General features: G+C 43.9%; 1 non-coding gene and 1 pseudogene across 1 annotated transcript; one reads left to right on the top strand and one right to left on the bottom strand.

The window, feature by feature from the left end:
* Positions 1-2,094: 2,094 nt before the first annotated feature.
* On the bottom strand, positions 2,095-3,290 carry LOC121790323 (annotated as a pseudogene).
* Positions 3,291-15,329: 12,039 nt separating this feature from the next.
* LOC121790324 lies at positions 15,330-15,433 on the top strand. The gene has a single exon (XR_006048258.1). It is a non-coding gene; the product is annotated as a U6 spliceosomal RNA (small nuclear RNA).
* The last annotated feature ends 1,790 nt before the right edge of the window (positions 15,434-17,223 follow it).

Below are 17,223 nucleotides of genomic sequence, written 5' to 3'. Positions count from 1 at the left end.
GTGTCCGCTCCAGCTCGGGATCAACCTCAAAGCGGACGAAGCACACGACGAGCGGCCAGTACTCGTCTGGTGACACCGATGCGCCCAGTGATCGTGGCACGCAGGAGGTTGGGGTTACGGCCGCCGAGTACGAGGGATCTAGCCGTGGGCGCCGTCGTCCGCAAGGGACGAAGGCGGCGAAAGCGGCTAGAGCGAGGAAGGGCCGAGGAGAATCAAGCCAGTCGGCCTCGGGATCGGGCTCACAAGGAGGCTCGAACACACTTATGGTGGCGTACATAACCGCCACAATGGCGGACACTTCCCGCTTCTCGTACGCCCAATTCACGGCCTGGTGGAACGGAATTGTGCATATGGCAGGACTACTTGGTCTTCCCCCTCCCCCTAAACCTCGACCGCCTCCGGAGGATGATTCGCCGGCGGAGTAGTTTTTTTATTTTCCCACGTTTAATTGTGTGTTTTTTATTGTGTGTTTTTTATTTTTTTTAGGATTTGAATTGTGTGTTTTTTTAATTTTTTTAAGTTTAAGTTGTAATTTTTTTTAATATTGTGTGTTTTTTAATAAAGTATGTTTGTTTTTTAATAAAGTATGTTTGTAGTGTGTTTATTTAATTTAATTTAGTTGGAAATAAAATAAAATTGAAATAGAATGAATAGTAATTTAAGGAACGGTTTAAGGAACGGTTAAGGAACGGAGGGTTGCAGGTTCCGTTCCTTAGTTAAGGAATGGAGTAAAAAAGTACAGTGGGGCCCTCAAATAGTGGTTTAAGGAACGGTATAGGAACGGTATAGGAACAGCGTTGTGGATGGCCTAACCAATCAAAATTTCGGTGCTAGCACTACTAAACTTAAATAATTTCATTTATTACTCTTGTGCACGCCGCCAATGGCGCGGGTCATAGGAGATTAATGTTAAAAAATTACATTTATAGTATACTCCTTTGTTCACTATTTAAATAATTATTTTATTATTTTTGGTTGTCTATTATTTATAGAATCATTTACTTTAATTTCACTTTTAGCATGTGGATCTCACATCATACTAATTTTTATACCTCCAATCCAAACTAGTACTTCCTCCTCCCATTCAAGATGACCACATTCTTGAGTGGCACGGAGTTTTAGATGGAAGTTGTTTGTGATAAAGTAAAGTAGAAAAAGTAATTGAATATTTTAATGAGACGATAAAGAGAGAGATTTAATTTTAAATATAGAAAGTGGACATCTTTAATGCAAAAAACTTAAAAGAAAGGTGAACATCTTGAATACAAACTAAAAAGGAAGATGAACATCTTGAATGAAACTGAGGGAATAATATTTTAAATGGTGGAAAGAGGGAATAACTATTTTAATTAATGAACTAATCAGTATGAGCGCGTATCATGTTTAACTGTGTTGAGCACGTTGGAGTTTTCCACAAATACAAGCTTGAAAACTCCAATATATTTTTCGTACCCCAAAATTAATTGTTGCGAGACCCTATTTTGGGTTAGAGTATTTTACATACAGTATATTAAAAAAAATGCTCCAATTGCTAACCCTAATGAAGGGAACAGTCAATATAAAACTTTCCATAAAAAATCATTCTGATCAACTTCGGTTCCCTTAATTTCTTGGTCGGTGAATAGATTTAGGCATTTAGCTCACAGTCAATGTTAAATTAATCGTTTTGATTATAGGAGTATATAATAATAATATGTTGGAGTTGACAAATTAGTAGTCTTTTTCCAATTTCAGTTAACATCATCTAATTTATCCTTAACTAATCCTTTTAATTGGTTTTTTTCCGGCGAATCTAAGCTCACTGTAACCATCTGCAAAGAAATTAATCGAAGGTAGTGCTTTGATGAGGACAGCAGCATTGCTTCAACATGTGTGGCCATAAATATGGCACCAATGAAATTCTATTTTGTTTGTTTCAGTCATTGTTTTTAACAATAATTCATATATACATCTAATAGTAGTAGTATTTAATTAGTGGTGTTATCCCACATATTGACAAAATTAAGGTTGATCTTGATTGCCCTAGCAATAAAAATAAAGTAGTGGTTTGCCGCAATCCAGTTGGAAAATCCAATGCTACTTGCATCGAACATCTCTAGAAAAATAGAGGATTTCATTATTACTTAAAAGTTGTTATTACAGCATCAAAATTAAGATTGAATTTGAAGTTGTCATTCAATGTTATTTCACCCCAAAACAACACAAGATCGACGCACACATTCGATTTGCTAGACTGAGATCGATAGATAGATAGACAGATAGATAGAGAAACGAATTTGATTCGCTCAGCAGTGATGTTCTTCGACCGCCAACTCATTCATCTGGCAGAGGGGGTTGAAAGGCTGCACCTCAGAGCACTTGCTGCAAAGCACGTGGGGCCCAGTGGGGGCGGGTAGGGGGCTTGGGCATCTCCTAGCCACCACAACTGAATTGATGACATCATCAGTCGGGTGGTAGACAGAGAGAAGCTCAAAGCCCCTGAGTTGGCGAGGGTCGACCACGGGGTAGAGGAAGGCTCTGGCCCCGTGGGCGCTCCTGAGCATGAGTATGGCCCCTGGGGCCATATTCTTCGCCAAATGTTGAACCACATGCATCTTCTCCTCGATGTACATCCCCACCAGGGCCGCCAGGAAAACCACGTCGTATTCCCTGAGGGCAGCCCCGGGCACGTCCATGATGTCGGCCGTGTGGAACGCCATCCGCGCGGCCAGCTCTGGGTGCGGGGCCACCAGCTTGGCCGCCATGGCGTTGGCGGAGGGTCAATGTCGAAGTTGTGGAAGACGGTGGATGTGAGGTGGTTGGCCGCGAGGACGATGGTGGTCAAGGGGAGGGGGCCGGAGCCGACGAAGGCGACGCGGGCCGGGGCAGGGGAGTGGTGGGAGAGGAGGTCGAATTCGAGGCGGCTGAGGTTGAGGTAGTTGGAGTGGTAGGGGAAGAGGGAGAGGTGGTCGAGGGGGCGGTCGAAGGAGGTGAGGAGTGCGCAGAAGTGCTTCTCCATGAGGCCCTCTGCGTGGCCGCAGAGGGAGATGAGCTTCCCCCGCATCTCCTGGATCTCAGGGCAGAGCTTCGTGGGGTCGATGGGATGCGGGGAATGCAGACGTGGACGAGCTCTGTGAAGAGCGCGTCCACCTCTTTCGAGGGGCTCAGATCCTCGAGCTTCGAGATGCTCTCGTAGAGCTGCTGGACTTTGAGAACAAGAGGGTCTCTTAGGCAAACCATCTTTGTAATTTAGGTATTTGGTTTGGTGTTTATGGCAATTGCTCTCTTGCTAATAGTATCTCTTACTCTTTACTATTGTGTTTGTGTTTGTGGAGATTTCATGCCTCCAAAGGGGCTATTTAATGGCAATTGTGTGGCCATCTCATGAAGGGGGTGGGGGTGGGGTGGATATTGCAGCACCATTAGTGAGAGGTGATATATAATTATAATAATAATAATAATAATAATAATAATAATAATAATAAAATAGTTATAGAATTATTGTTTATATAGCAGTATTAATTTTATATATATAGCATTGTTTATGTGTATAACTTGTTTTGGGAGTGTTCGAAATCTTGACTTGTTATAGGAATTTCTTATTCCATTGGTGTGTAACTGTTTGTTTGTGCTAAGTTAAATACAAATTTCATTTGGTGGTTATGAGATTTTTGAGTAAAACATTTGTTTTGCATCACTATTATTTTCAGTCGAAAAGCTATTGAGATTGTGATGCGATTGCGAGATGAAGATATGAGTTATGATGAGTTACTCCTCCTTCCATCGTGATATATTCCACTTCTATTTATGATTCCCTTATTAAATTATTTATTTTAGATTTATTATTTTAGTAAATAGACCACATATTCCATTAATTCATGTCACTCACATTTTATTATTCTCTTCATCTCTAGTTAAGTGATTCATATATATTTTTAGACGTCCAAGTGAGTCAATTTAATTTTTGACAAAAACTACCACTTTTAATTGCTCTTAATTATCCTCTTTTATATTTTATTATCTCTAATTTTTCTTTCTCATACTCTACTATTTTTCACTTAACAAAACTAAACACCACTTTTTTTAATCTTGCATGTGACGAAAAAGAAACACTTTGTTTAATAAGAAATGAAAGAAAGTGAGACGCATAATGGAAACGAAGAGAAGTAGTAGCTATTTTTGTAACTTCTCTATTGTGTATATATGCCAATTGTATGCCTCATTCCATATATCGATTGCTATAGGTTTCGATAAATGTGTAAAAGCAACGAGTAGGAATCTAAACATGATTAAAATTTAAGCAATCACCTGATACACTAAAGACAATAAAAATCAACTACTCTGAAAAGCTAAAGCAAATATTCAATTACTCTAAAAAGTATAACATCAGTTATTCCAAAAAAAGCAAGAAAAAATCTAACTAAAAGGTATACAAACACGCAAATAGCAAAACAAATTTGAAAAACAAACAAATAAAGTAGCATGATTCAATTAAGTGAATTTGTCTTACTTGACTTATAGTATGTGTATAAAATAAGAGGGTTGATGAATCCGCGAATTTCTGATGTTAGTAAATGCTGGAAAACACAGATCACGACACAGAGATTTACGTGGTTCGATTTACTGAAGTAAATCTACGTCCACGGGAAGAAGGGAAGGCAAGATTGTATTGCTTGATCTGGGATTACAGCTTACAACACAGACTTGCTATATGATATTTTATCTCTAGAGAGCTTAAAAACTCCTTCTATCAGATCTAAGTTCTATTTATATATTGAACTAAGATCGTGGCTTGCATCACCACCCTAAGTCGTGGATGTCGTGTAGGTCATGGCCTAAGATCGTGGATGTAGCGTAGGTCATGGCCTACGATCGTGGCCTGAGTTGACACCACGTGGTAGTGGGTGTGTTGGAAGTTGTGGAAATCCTGTATGGGTCCACCAACTCCTTGTTCGGTCGAATACTGAGACCGAACTGCTTTGGTTGCCGATCTGAGAGTAGAGCTTGATGCCGACCTGAGAGCAGAGCTTGATCGGTTGGCTTTTACCGAGCTGTAGGCTGAGGCCGAACTCTTTGGTAATGCCGATCTCATACTCTTCCTTGGGCTTTGCTTGATCGGTTGGCTTTTACCGAGCTGTAGGCTGAGGCCGAACTCTTTGGTAATGCCGAACTCATACTCTTCCTTGGGCTTTGGGCTGACGGGCCGTCATTGCTGTTGGGCTTGTTTAGTACGCACCCCATCACTACCCCCCCCCAAGGGCGAAGTGAATCACTTCGGCGAAGTGAGTCACTTCGGCATTCTGGATAAAGGCAAGGGGGAGGCTGATGTCAGGGGACGTGCCTTGCACGTGACTGCATTAAATGCGACAGTAAAATCCGGCCGTTGAATCCTGAAAAGGTGGGATTCGAAACGGTGCGACGATTTTGAAACCTTCGCCGAATCTGATAAATACCTCCTTTCTTCATCATTGAAGCACTTTTGCGACTGCTTCTTCTGCACTCCCTCTTTCTTGCGAAAATTCTCTCTCCGCTTTCAAGAATTTCTTCAGACTTTCTTCACCTTCAAAAAGTAAGAAAAATGTCTTCTTCTTCTTCTTCGGAGTCGGGTAGCGGTAGGAGAGGCGGTAAGGGGTCTTCTGGCCGGAAAGAGTCCGGGGAGAAGACCGTAGAGTATTTCCATAGTATTTTGAGTAAGGATACTGTGATATCCCTACCCGAAAAATACTTTTTTCCTGGGGGGAAGGCGGTGGTACCTGACGGTGATCATAGGGCTGACTCCCGCCGGAGGGTTACGCCACCGTGTACGAGGCCTGCTTAGAATGCGGGCTTCGTTTCCCCCTCCCTTCTGCCTTTATAGATTTACTAGATTTTTTTCAGCTTCCTTTAGGCCAGGTGACTCCGAACTCTTGGAGGCACTTGTCGGCCTTCGCTGCCGAACTCCGTAAGTTAGGAAGGGATTTGTCTTTGAAGGCGATCCTTAAATTCTTTCAATTTAAGAGGAAGGGGTCTTGGTTTTACTTGATCCCTGTACAGCCCTTTAGGGCCTTTTGTAAAACGAAGTGGCCGAAGTGGCAAAACCGCTTCTTCTACTATGATAGGACCGCGGCTCCTAGTTTTCCCTGGAGAGGGCCGAAGTCCGTTATCCGTCATCCTCGGCCTGAACCGTTGGACGAGCTCGATGGCGAGCTCAACAAGATTCCCATAGTTAGGAAACAATACACGGAGTCTGAGCTCGTCAAGGGCGACGTCGTGTTCGACATCTCGTCTTCGGACGAAGAGGCCGAGGGTGAGGATTTCTCTTTATCTTTATGCTCTACTGCTTTAACGAAGAAATCTGACTTTGTTGTTTTTTTTTTTTTGTTTTTTGACAGTGAACTTGCTGAATAAGGCTATCCGAAAGTCCTCCGAGCTTGTGGAGCCGGAGAGGCAGAGAGCCCCTCGCTCGGCGTCTGAAGCCGAGAAGAATCCGAAGAGGCAAAAAACCTCTTCTTCGGATCCGAAAGAGCCGGAGCCGTGTTCGGCTAAAGGGAAGGGGAAATTTCATGAGTCCCCAAGAGTGCCGGGGAAAGACCTGGTCATCTCCGAGGTGGTTGCAGACATCCCGGAACACGTCCCTGAGCCTTTTCAATGGCCGACGAATTTTGTGGAGGTAAGCTTTCTGACTTGGCTTCTTTTCCACATTTTTTGATGGCCATTCTGTTGAGTTTTTTTCCTTGTTCATCTTCAGAGAGCCAAGCTCGTCTCCGTGGAGCTCTCCAAAGCATCCCACGACTACGAGGAGATGCAGAAGAAGTTGCATCTTGCTCGTAGTCTGGCCGAACAGGCTGAGGCCAAATTTGAGAGGGCTCGAGCTGCTAGGATCTCGGCTCAGGATGAAGCCCGGTCAGCCAAAAACCAGCTCATCATCCTGCAAGAGCAGACGAAGCACCGGGAGGCTCAGAAGGAGGCTGCCGCCGTGGCTGCCCAGGGGGAGGCTCTCCGTGTTTACACGGAGAAACTCTTTTTGAGCGGCCAGTTCTCGGCCTTTGTCGGTAGTCTGGTAAGGCTAATTACCGATAAGGGCGAGCAGGGGGCCGACGTCGTGCTGCCTCTGTACAGCCGAGAGATAGCAGCTCGGCTTCAGAATCTGCCGCTCCTTGAGGAGCTCGCTTCATCCTCGGTCCTGCTTTCTGCAGACTGAGTCCGGAGTTGTCGAGCTGATCGGGACGAGAACCTGGAGGCTATCTTTGCCTCCGTGGGACCCGTTTCACCCGCTTCGACTTACAACGGAGAGGGTGAGGCCGAGCCGCTGGAGCAGGAGGCCGAAGTCGAGCGGGCCGGGCATCCGGAGAAGGAAGCCGATCAGGAGGCGGAGGCGAGGCCGGCAGGATGCGAGGCCGAGGCTGAGGTAGCTCAGGAGAAAGAAGCTGAACCAGACCGAGGAGCCGGAGACGAAGCTGGCGGAGTATGATTTCGTCTCCCTTCTCTTAGTCTAGTTTCTTCCTGGTAAAATGGCCTTGAAGCCCTCATAGTGTAAAAAATTTTCCTTGTGAATGAAAAATTCTCTACACTTCTCTTCGTATAGCTTTTCGTACTCGCCTTTATTCCTGTTGTATTTTACTATCTGCTCGGTACAGCTGCCGAACTAATATAGCTGCTTTGTACTCAAGGAGATGGAGATACTTCACTGGAAACGGCTGTACTCTTCGGCTTTAGACGAAGCTGAGAAAAGAGCTATAGCCGATCAGACGAAGAATGACGAGCTTCTGGCTCGTTTAGTGAAGCTGGAGGCCGATAATAAGGACTTAGAGTCCGATAAGAAGGATCTGGAGGCCGAGCTGAATACGACCATTGCTGAGAGGACTGCGTACGAGGATTACATCCGTGTGCGCGGGGGAGTGACCATATCAGATGTTCAGAGTCGAGTTGACGAACTGTGGGAGGAATATCATGTACTCCGGAGGAACAATGCGCTGGAGAGCTCGCTTGCCAACAAGTTGTGAAATCATTACGGCGCTGGGCTTCTCGGTACGACATCATTCTTTCCCGGCGTCCCTCAATCGAGAGATTCCTTAGGCATTTCCCGCCAACACATGCTCGCACTCCAGATCAAGCCTCTGGTTCCCTTGTTCAAAATCCTACTCCAAGTCAACAACGAACTCCGGAACAGCCGGAAACGTCAAGACGAGAACGGGCTCAGGAGCAACCGGAATCGTCAAGACAGGGACGGACTGAAATTCGCCGAGGAGTTGTGACTATGAGCGAGCAAGATCAGCAGATGCTTATTGCAGAGACTCTTCATCGCCGAGGGTTAGAGCTTCTGGGGCTCGCGGAAGAGGTGTTGGGTCGAGGATAGCATCTCGTCGACCTGCTTATTCTTCATCTGCTCGGAACAACCGAACTCGGCTTCCAGAGGATTTTGCAGATAGGTGGCTTAACTTTAGCAACCGAGGACAGTAGAATAGTCCTTTGTAATGGCGTAATGCCTTCTCGTAGGGGAGCTGAATTGTCAGCCGAACGAGATTTAATAAATGAAATTTTTTCCTTTCGCTTTTATCACTGCTTGCTTACAGCTCTGGCGAAACAATTTCATCGTGCTCGTCATCGGTCTTATGAAGTGAGCTTCTTTGATCGGACTCGTATTTGGACTTTGAAGTAAGCTTCTTTGACCGGACTCGTCTTTGATCTTATGAAGGAAACTTCTTTGACCGGACTTGGTTTGTGTTCTAATTTGGCGATTTTTGTCGCCGGGATCGAACTTTCCCTTGTCCTAATTCGGCGAGTTTTATCGCGTGGATCGGACTTTCCCAGTTAACCGAAGTGGTCTTATGCAGTAAACCTCTTTGACTAGACTTGGTCCTTGGTCTGATGAAATAAACATCTTTGACCGGACTCGTCTTTGGTCTGATGAAATAAACATCTTTGACCGGACTCGTCTTTGGTCTGATGAAATAAACATCTTTGACCGGACTCGTCTTTGGTCTGATGAAATAAACATCTTTGACCGGACTCGTCTTTGGTCTGATGAAATAAACATCTTTGACCGGACTCGTCTTTGGTCTGATGAAATAAACATCTTTGACCGGACTCGTCTTTGGTCTGATGAAATAAACATCTTTAACCGGACTCGTCTTTGGTCTGATGAAATAAACATCTTTGACCGGACTCGTCTTTGGTCTGATGAAATAAACATCTTTGACCGGACTCGTCTTTGGTCTGATGAAATAAACATCTTTGACCGGACTAAGCTTGTGTCCTAATTTGGCGAGTTTTATCGCTCGGATCGGACTTTCCGTTGTCCTAATTTGGGGATCGGACTTTCCCTTGTCCTAATTCGGCGAGTTTTATCGCGTGGATCGGACTTTCCCTTGTCCTAATTCAGGCAAGTTTTATCGCGTGAATCGGACTTTTGTTGCAGTTCGTTTCAGACGAAGTGCTTGATTCTTAAGCTGAATTGTGGTCTTGTATCCTCTTTAGAAGCTTGGACTTCACAATCGTTGGCTTATTGCAGTTCGTTTCAGACGAACTGCTTGTTTAAGCTGAATTGTGGTCTTGTATCCTCTTTAGAAGCTTGGACTTCACAATCGTTGGCTTATTGCAGTTCGTTTCAGACGAACTGCTTGTTTAAGCTGAATTGTGGTCTTGTATCCTCTTTAGAAGCTTTGACTCACAATTGTTGGCTTGTATATGTTCCAAGAAGGGGATCAGCCTTCGAAGAACAAGATACCTCAGTAACATTTGTAAGAGACGACACGCACATAGACAGACAAAACGCACAGACAAAACGCACAGAGACAAACAAAGACCAAGCAAACCAAATAAAGCACATTGACCGAACAGGACTCAAGACTGACTGACCGGACTGTCTCTTACAAATGGAACTTCTTGAGGTTGGAAATGTGCCATGTTCGGGGTACCTGTTCTCCTGACATGTGAGCCAATTTGTAAGACCCTTTGCCGAGGACTTCTGACACCCGATACGGACCTTCCCATGTGGGTTCGAGCTTGCCCAGCTTTTCTGCTCGGCTTACTTCGTTGTTTCTCAAGACGAGATCTCCCACTTGAAATTGCAGCTTCTTCACCCTTTGGTTATAATACCGGGCTACTTGCTCCTTGTACTTGGCTGCTTTTATGCATGCCAATTCTCTTCTTTCTTCGGCAAGATCCAGCTCGGCTCTCAGTCCGTCGTCATTCATTTCTGCTGAGAAATTTAGAGTTCGGGGACTGGGTATGCCGATCTCAACCGGAATCACGGCTTCAGTCCGTTTGCTTGTGGGTGGGAGACCGAGCTTTTAAACCTCTGCTCTATGACTTTAGAGACGATTTAGTCTTCCCGGCAGGGAGAGCGTCAATAGTTAGGATTACTCCATCATATTGCGGCTCGTTATCGTCTTCGGGATCCTGTTGCCTTTTCGGATCCTGAGGAGCGCAGTTCGCACCTCCCTGCTTTTTGTTCTTTTTCGGCTGCTTGCTTTGGTATTTTTTTAACGTCCCTGCTTTCACAAGGGCATCAATACCTGCAGCCAAATGTCGGCACTCCTCGGTATCGTGACCGTAGTCTTGATGGAAGGAGCAATATTGATCCTGAGGTCGGCGCGCGCCGATTTCGTCGTCCGCCTTGGCTTTTCGAACATATCGGAATGCAGTTCGAAAATTTCCGCTCTTGACTTGTTCAATGGTACGAACTGAGCGGGCGGCTTCTCAGGATTGAGACGTGGCCCCAATCGGTCTGCACCGGAGTCCTTTGAATCCTTTCGAAAGGAGTTCGGCGAGGATGTCCCTGATCGCCAAAAGGAGTTCGGCGAGGATGTCCCTGATCGCTATGATCGGGCTTCCTCCTGTCTCCTCGGGATGAGCTGTCTAAAGACCGTTTGCGACGGTCTGCCTCATCGGCACGGGAGAACTGGTCCGCAATGTCCCACATCTCTTGAGCTGTTTGCGGACTGCATTCCACGAGCTTTCTGTAGAGAGCTCCGGCAGGATTCCATTTTGGAATGCCGAAATGACAAGTAGATCGTTGAGATCATCTACTTGTAGGCATTCCTTGTGGAATCTCGTCATGAAGTCGCTGATCTTTTCGTCGCAACCTTGACGTATAGAAAGCAGCTGAGCCGAAGTGCTTCGGGCTTCCGCTTTCTGAAAGAACCTCCTGTGGAAAGCATCCATTAGATCTCGGTAAGATCTAATGCTGCCTTGGGGGAGGCTATCGAACCACCTTCTTGCGTTCCCGATAAGCAGCTCGGGAAACAGCTTGCACATGTGGACCTCATTGAGACCTTGGTTCGCCATATTATACTGATAGCGTCCCAGGAAGTCATGAGGATCCACTAACCCGTCATAAGTCATTGACGGAGTTCGGTAGTTCCGTGGCAAAGGAGTTCGGGTGATATCGTCCGAGAACGGAGTCTTTAATGCTCCGTACATGGCGAACCCGACATCTCTTCGGTATGGAGGAGATGGAGTTCTCCTGTGATTCCGGTACCGAGGAGGAACAGGAACATGTCGGGGTTGAGGATTCTTCTTCCTGGAAGACACGGCACTACTGCGGTAGTGACTTTCATGTCTGGATGAGGAAGGAGAATCCACCGTTTTCGTCTTCGGCTGTTGGCTCTTTTGCAGGAAGGCTAAGAACTCATCCTGCTTCTCAGCCAAGAACAGCTTGACAGCCTCATTCAAATCAGGCTGCTGGGAAGACTCGGTGTGTGGACCTTTTGAGCGGCTTGTTCCTTCATCGTGAAAACTGGAAGTAGATGTCTCCCGAGGCTGTTTTCCGGATCTGCGGGCTGGACTAGCTTCCTCATGGTTTTCACGAATGGTATTACGGGTAGTATGTGATCTGGTATGCATTTTTTTTGGGGTGGAAAAAGGGTCAAAAATTCGCTTTATCACAAATTTGGTTCTCTGTTTCCCACAGACGGCGCCAGTGATGAATCCGCGAATTTCTGATGTTAGTAAATGCTGGAAAACACAGATCACGACACAGAGATTTACGTGGTTCGATTTACTGAAGTAAATCTACGTCCACGGGAAGAAGGGAAGGCAAGATTGTATTGCTTGATCTGGGATTACAGCTTACAACACAGACTTGCTATATGATATTTTATCTCTAGAGAGCTTAAAAACTCCTTCTATCAGATCTAAGTTCTATTTATATATTGAACTAAGATCGTGGCTTGCATCACCACCCTAAGTCGTGGATGTCGTGTAGGTCATGGCCTAAGATCGTGGATGTAGCGTAGGTCATGGCCTACGATCGTGGCCTGAGTTGACACCACGTGGTAGTGGGTGTGTTGGAAGTTGTGGAAATCCTGTATGGGTCCACCAACTCCTTGTTCGGTCGAATACTGAGACCGAACTGCTTTGGTTGCCGATCTGAGAGTAGAGCTTGATGCCGACCTGAGAGCAGAGCTTGATCGGTTGGCTTTTACCGAGCTGTAGGCTGAGGCCGAACTCTTTGGTAATGCCGAACTCATACTCTTCCTTGGGCTTTGGGCTGACGGGCCGTCATTGCTGTTGGGCTTGTTTAGTACGCACCCCATCACGGTGATGTATATGACTTTGCACCAGGCTAACGTAGCTCTCTTATTGCCACTATTTTCAATTATTGATCCTAAAAAATAATTTTATAATACCAGGGATATTAGATATGTTTATTTTAAAAAATCCCTGATAACTAAAGTTGAATCTGAATCGTTGGTCATAATTTGTATGTTTATGATTATCATAAAAAGAGGCATATTAATATGATTCACATGAAATTAGGAATATGTATGTAATTATAGTATATGAATGGGATCAAAAAACCATGAGGAGCATATACAGGCCTAACTTTACATTGATTTAAATATATAAATATCAAGTCACACACTGACCCACGTATTTATAATAACAAATTATTTGGTCCTCATGCTTTTCTAATTTTGTTTGTCACAATAAATGAGAGAGAAGAAAGGTTCATTTTCTATTTTTGGAAACTTGTACTTAATATTTTCTATATCCAATATCCACCTCTCATATGAAATTTACTTCAAACTCATTATATAATAAAAAAACAAAACAAAACTTTTCATTTCACTTCTACATATTAACCAATACGGAAAAATTTATCGATATTGGGCCATTTAATATTAATAATATATAGAAAAATTAACAACTTTAGGATATAGTATCAAATTTTTATTCATTTTAGTAGATTTATAACAATTCACCCTAGTAGAATAACAATAATACCATATGGTACTTTTTAAATTAATCTATATATGCTCATACCCAATATTTAAGTTTGTGCTTGAAACAAACATATACAAGACAAATGTCTATGCTCAACATTATTTGAGTTTGTGGTTGTCCACAAACATATCTATTAAAATATTAATAAAGAGTATTTAAATAATTAAATCTGTGCTTGTGACAAACATATACAATGAGTTACAAAGGGAGGCCTGAAGCATGCAACAAGAATCTATCAAACCATGGTCATGTTTGGAACGATTTCACACGGTCAAAGTAATAAACATTAATTAAACATGAAATAATTTATTAAAACCAATTGAATGATATTTATTTGGTACTATACCCGAATCTATATGCTTTCATACTTATAAATTACAAAATAATACGTGCAAGAAAGATATTACTTCAAGTTATTTCGGAATCAATGAATTCACACTTGTTATTTAATTTGTAATTATCTATGTTAACTAAACGATTTTCCTCATCCAAATTATTCCTATTTTTCTTGCTTCGTCATTCTTGTTATTTATCTTAGTTGTTGCGTTACGAACAAGTTTTTGAATAGTTATTTTTTGTTTTTAGTTATTTTTTTAATTTTAATATTTGATATCTAATCATCTTCTCCGTTTGTTATTCCACGTGTAAGTTGTAACTCATGTATAATGACAACTCCAAGACAAAGTAAATAAGTTAAACTCATTATTTATAGTACAAATGTATTTATTTGAGCTAAATAGTTGCTTCCGAAAAAATAGAAGCTTTCTCCCCTGCCTAATTAATATTTCATGGAGATTTTAATTACCTCACAAGTGAAAATATTTAAGAGATTGCATTAGTGTCTTTTTAATTATTTTGGGAGACTACTGGTTGAGATGTTGAAAGTTTCAAAATTTGGTGATGTTGAATGGTATTAAGAATCCATGATTTTTTATGTTAATATAGTTCATTTTATGCAGTATTGATATCGTGTTTTAATTGAGTGTGAGGATGAGCATAGAAGTTGCTATCCTTCTCATTGTCATCTCGTCCTTATGGTGAAGTTCGAAAAAAAATTCAGTAGTCTAGGGATATTATCATGTAGTCCAGAGACTTCGAGTATATTATCGATGTGTCAAACCAATCATAATTAGATATCCACCTTGTCATAATTAGATATCCTCCTTTTTCTTTTCTCTGTCTCTTGCAATTGTGGTTGATTGGACACATCACGTGTTAATATGTCTGAACCAATTTTTACTCGTAAACTCCTCTTCTTCCTTTGTCTCTAATTTTTGGAAGGGATATTGGTCTCTAAGATCATGAACTTTAGTCAAATTTTGGTATTTCCCATGAACTTTAAAATTGGTCTAAAATAAACTTTAGATTTTGTTTGTTATTTTTCATAGAAGGTCAATCACCATATCCAACCAACTTCTGTGCATTTTTTTTTATCTTACTTGGGACTATGAAATTGACTAAATTTTCAACGTTGTTTTTTATCCTACTTGTCACGAACTTAAAAAGTAATCTAAAATATCATAAACATTTCACGGTTGCTCACGAATAGTAAGATTTTTGCCGAAGATATCTTATTTAGACTGCCATGAGAAATAACAAATAAAATGTAAAGTTTGTGGGAAATACCAAATTTTGACCAAAGTTCATGAATTTAGGGATGAATATCCCTTTTTGGAATTTGAGAAATAAATTCAGTTTGGTATGGGCCCTGAGATCAAGATGACTTGTATTGTATGGACAATTAATTTTAACTTTAGATGGGCCTCGATAAGACGGCTCGTATTCGTCTAATGTTATACCTGAAATTCAATAAAACTTTTCTTTTTTGTTTTTTAAGAAAAACGTTTGCTAGTATTATGGTAGAAAATTACTCCCCCACTAGGAAAGCTAGCTTTTAAACAATGCCAAGCACTATAATATATTGGCATTTATATATAGTAAAAACAATTGGGTCACTTGTATGTTTTTTATGTGAGTAAAATTTATTTCAAAATGCACGTGTTCAAGTAAAAAAATAAAGGGTCCAAAAATGATAGGTTGACAAATCACCATACATAAAGACATAAAGATATGTATTGACAAATCACCATACATAAAGACATAAAGATATAATACATATCCACTTATTTGGTCACGCATATGTCCCTTCGGGGACATCCGACAAAATTGGAACGATACAGAGAAGATTAGCATGGCTCCTGTGCAAGGATGACACGCATAAATCGAGAAATGGTCACGCATATCTCTGGGCTGGACATCCAAAAGGCCCATTAGAGTATCCACAATGGCGCCTAGCGCACCGCCTAGCCGAGCGCCGGCGCTAGGAGGTCGCTAGGCGAACCATTGGAGGATCCGAAAACCGCCGAGCGGTTTTCCGGAAATCAATTTCGCCTAGCGCTAGGCGGTCAAAAACCGCTGGGCTATGCGCTGGGCGATCCGCTCGGCTCCATTGCAGCGCCCGGATCGCCCAGCGCATAGCCCAGCGGATTTTTAATTTTTAATTTTCGAAACACTATATATACGCGATTTGCACTTCATTTTCATTCGCACCACTTGTATTAACGAGTACTCTCTCTATCTTAATTTCTGTACAAGATCAACACCGAGAAATGGATCTGAACAACGAGCCTAGTTCAGGGACGAGCGGTTCTCAAACTCCCCCAATCCCCGTTGGAGGCGGATGGAATCAGATGCCCGGGTACTACAACATGTACCCGTGGCAGCAGATGCTACCCGGGATGCCGACCGGAGGGAGTCCGCCGGGGGGGTTCCCGGCGATGCGGGGTTGGGCACCCAATATGCAGATGATGCCTGGGTGGGCACCCAATATGCAGATGATACCCGGGGGAGGTTCGACGACGCAGGGGACGCCGGGGGGCGTACCGGCGACGCAGGTGACGCGGGGGGACGTCTATCGCCCCAGTTTTGATTTTTTGACTGCTTCATCGCACACATCGACCCCAACGGATGCGCAGTTCACGCCGAGCGGTTTTGATGATTTTGCGTTGTGGATTTGGGGTTTGATAGTCTCGGAGTTCCGGAAACTCCCGTTCAAACGGGGGGGAGCAGTGCAGGGTAGTGGCGCCCCAAAGAAGAAGGGCAAGGGAAAGAAGGTCGGGGAGTCGTCGCAGCCGGGTGGGGATGACCCCACAGTACGGAGAAGGTGGACGGACGAGGAGAATGTTGCGCTGTCAAAGGCGTGGTGAGTGTTTGCGACGATCCTCTTGTTTCTAATAACCAGAGGATCGTCAACGTGTGTGGGGCAAGGTAGCAGCAGCCTACCAGCTATTTTGCCCGGAGGGGAGGCCACACAACGGGGAGGATTGCCGGAAGGCGTGGAACCGAAATCAGGGCTGCCGTCTCCCGATTTCGGGTTTGTACGCCAACGCCCTCCGCATGCAGAGTAGTGGCCAAACGGAGGACGACTGCAGGAGGATAGCGGAGAAAGCCTTCCCCCAGCCGGGTTGTATAAGGACTTCACCTACTGGAACTGCTATCTTGTGCTGAACGACTCCGAGAAATTCCGAGTAGGTGTCGACGCTGGCTGGGCCGAAGAAGCAACGATTGAACTATACCAGGGATTACAGCGGCCAGCAGCGGTGGTTCCCACGACCTCCCCGAGACGGACCAGGTGCTCCCCAACCTCGTTCGTTCGGCCGCCGACCTCGCCCCGCTGGCAAAAGCGGGCGCAACGGGAGGCGAGGGGGGTCGCTGGGGGTTCCAGGAGGTCCAGTCGGCATCCCCTTTTGACCGCCAGTCTACAGAGGATCTCAAGTACTTCGCGCGTCAACAAACGCGTCGATGTTGATGATGGTGAAGACGTTAGCGCAATGGCGAGCGACGACGGACCTCCAGGAGAAGAGATTTCTCTTCACATTGCTCGAGAGCATGAATGACGATCTGCGTGGAGCGCGGTGGCAGCGGAGGCGCGGTGACAGTGGCGACGGAGGCGAGGGAGCCGGCGAGTGATTTTTTTTAAGTAATGTACTTTTTCGATTTTGAATGTAATTTTTTTATTAATGTACTTTTTAAAAA

Source organism: Salvia splendens, unplaced genomic scaffold (genome assembly GCF_004379255.2).
Source record: "Salvia splendens isolate huo1 unplaced genomic scaffold, SspV2 ctg477, whole genome shotgun sequence".
Classification (NCBI taxonomy): domain Eukaryota; kingdom Viridiplantae; phylum Streptophyta; class Magnoliopsida; order Lamiales; family Lamiaceae; genus Salvia; species Salvia splendens.
This window is presented reverse-complemented; position numbering and strand designations above follow the sequence as displayed.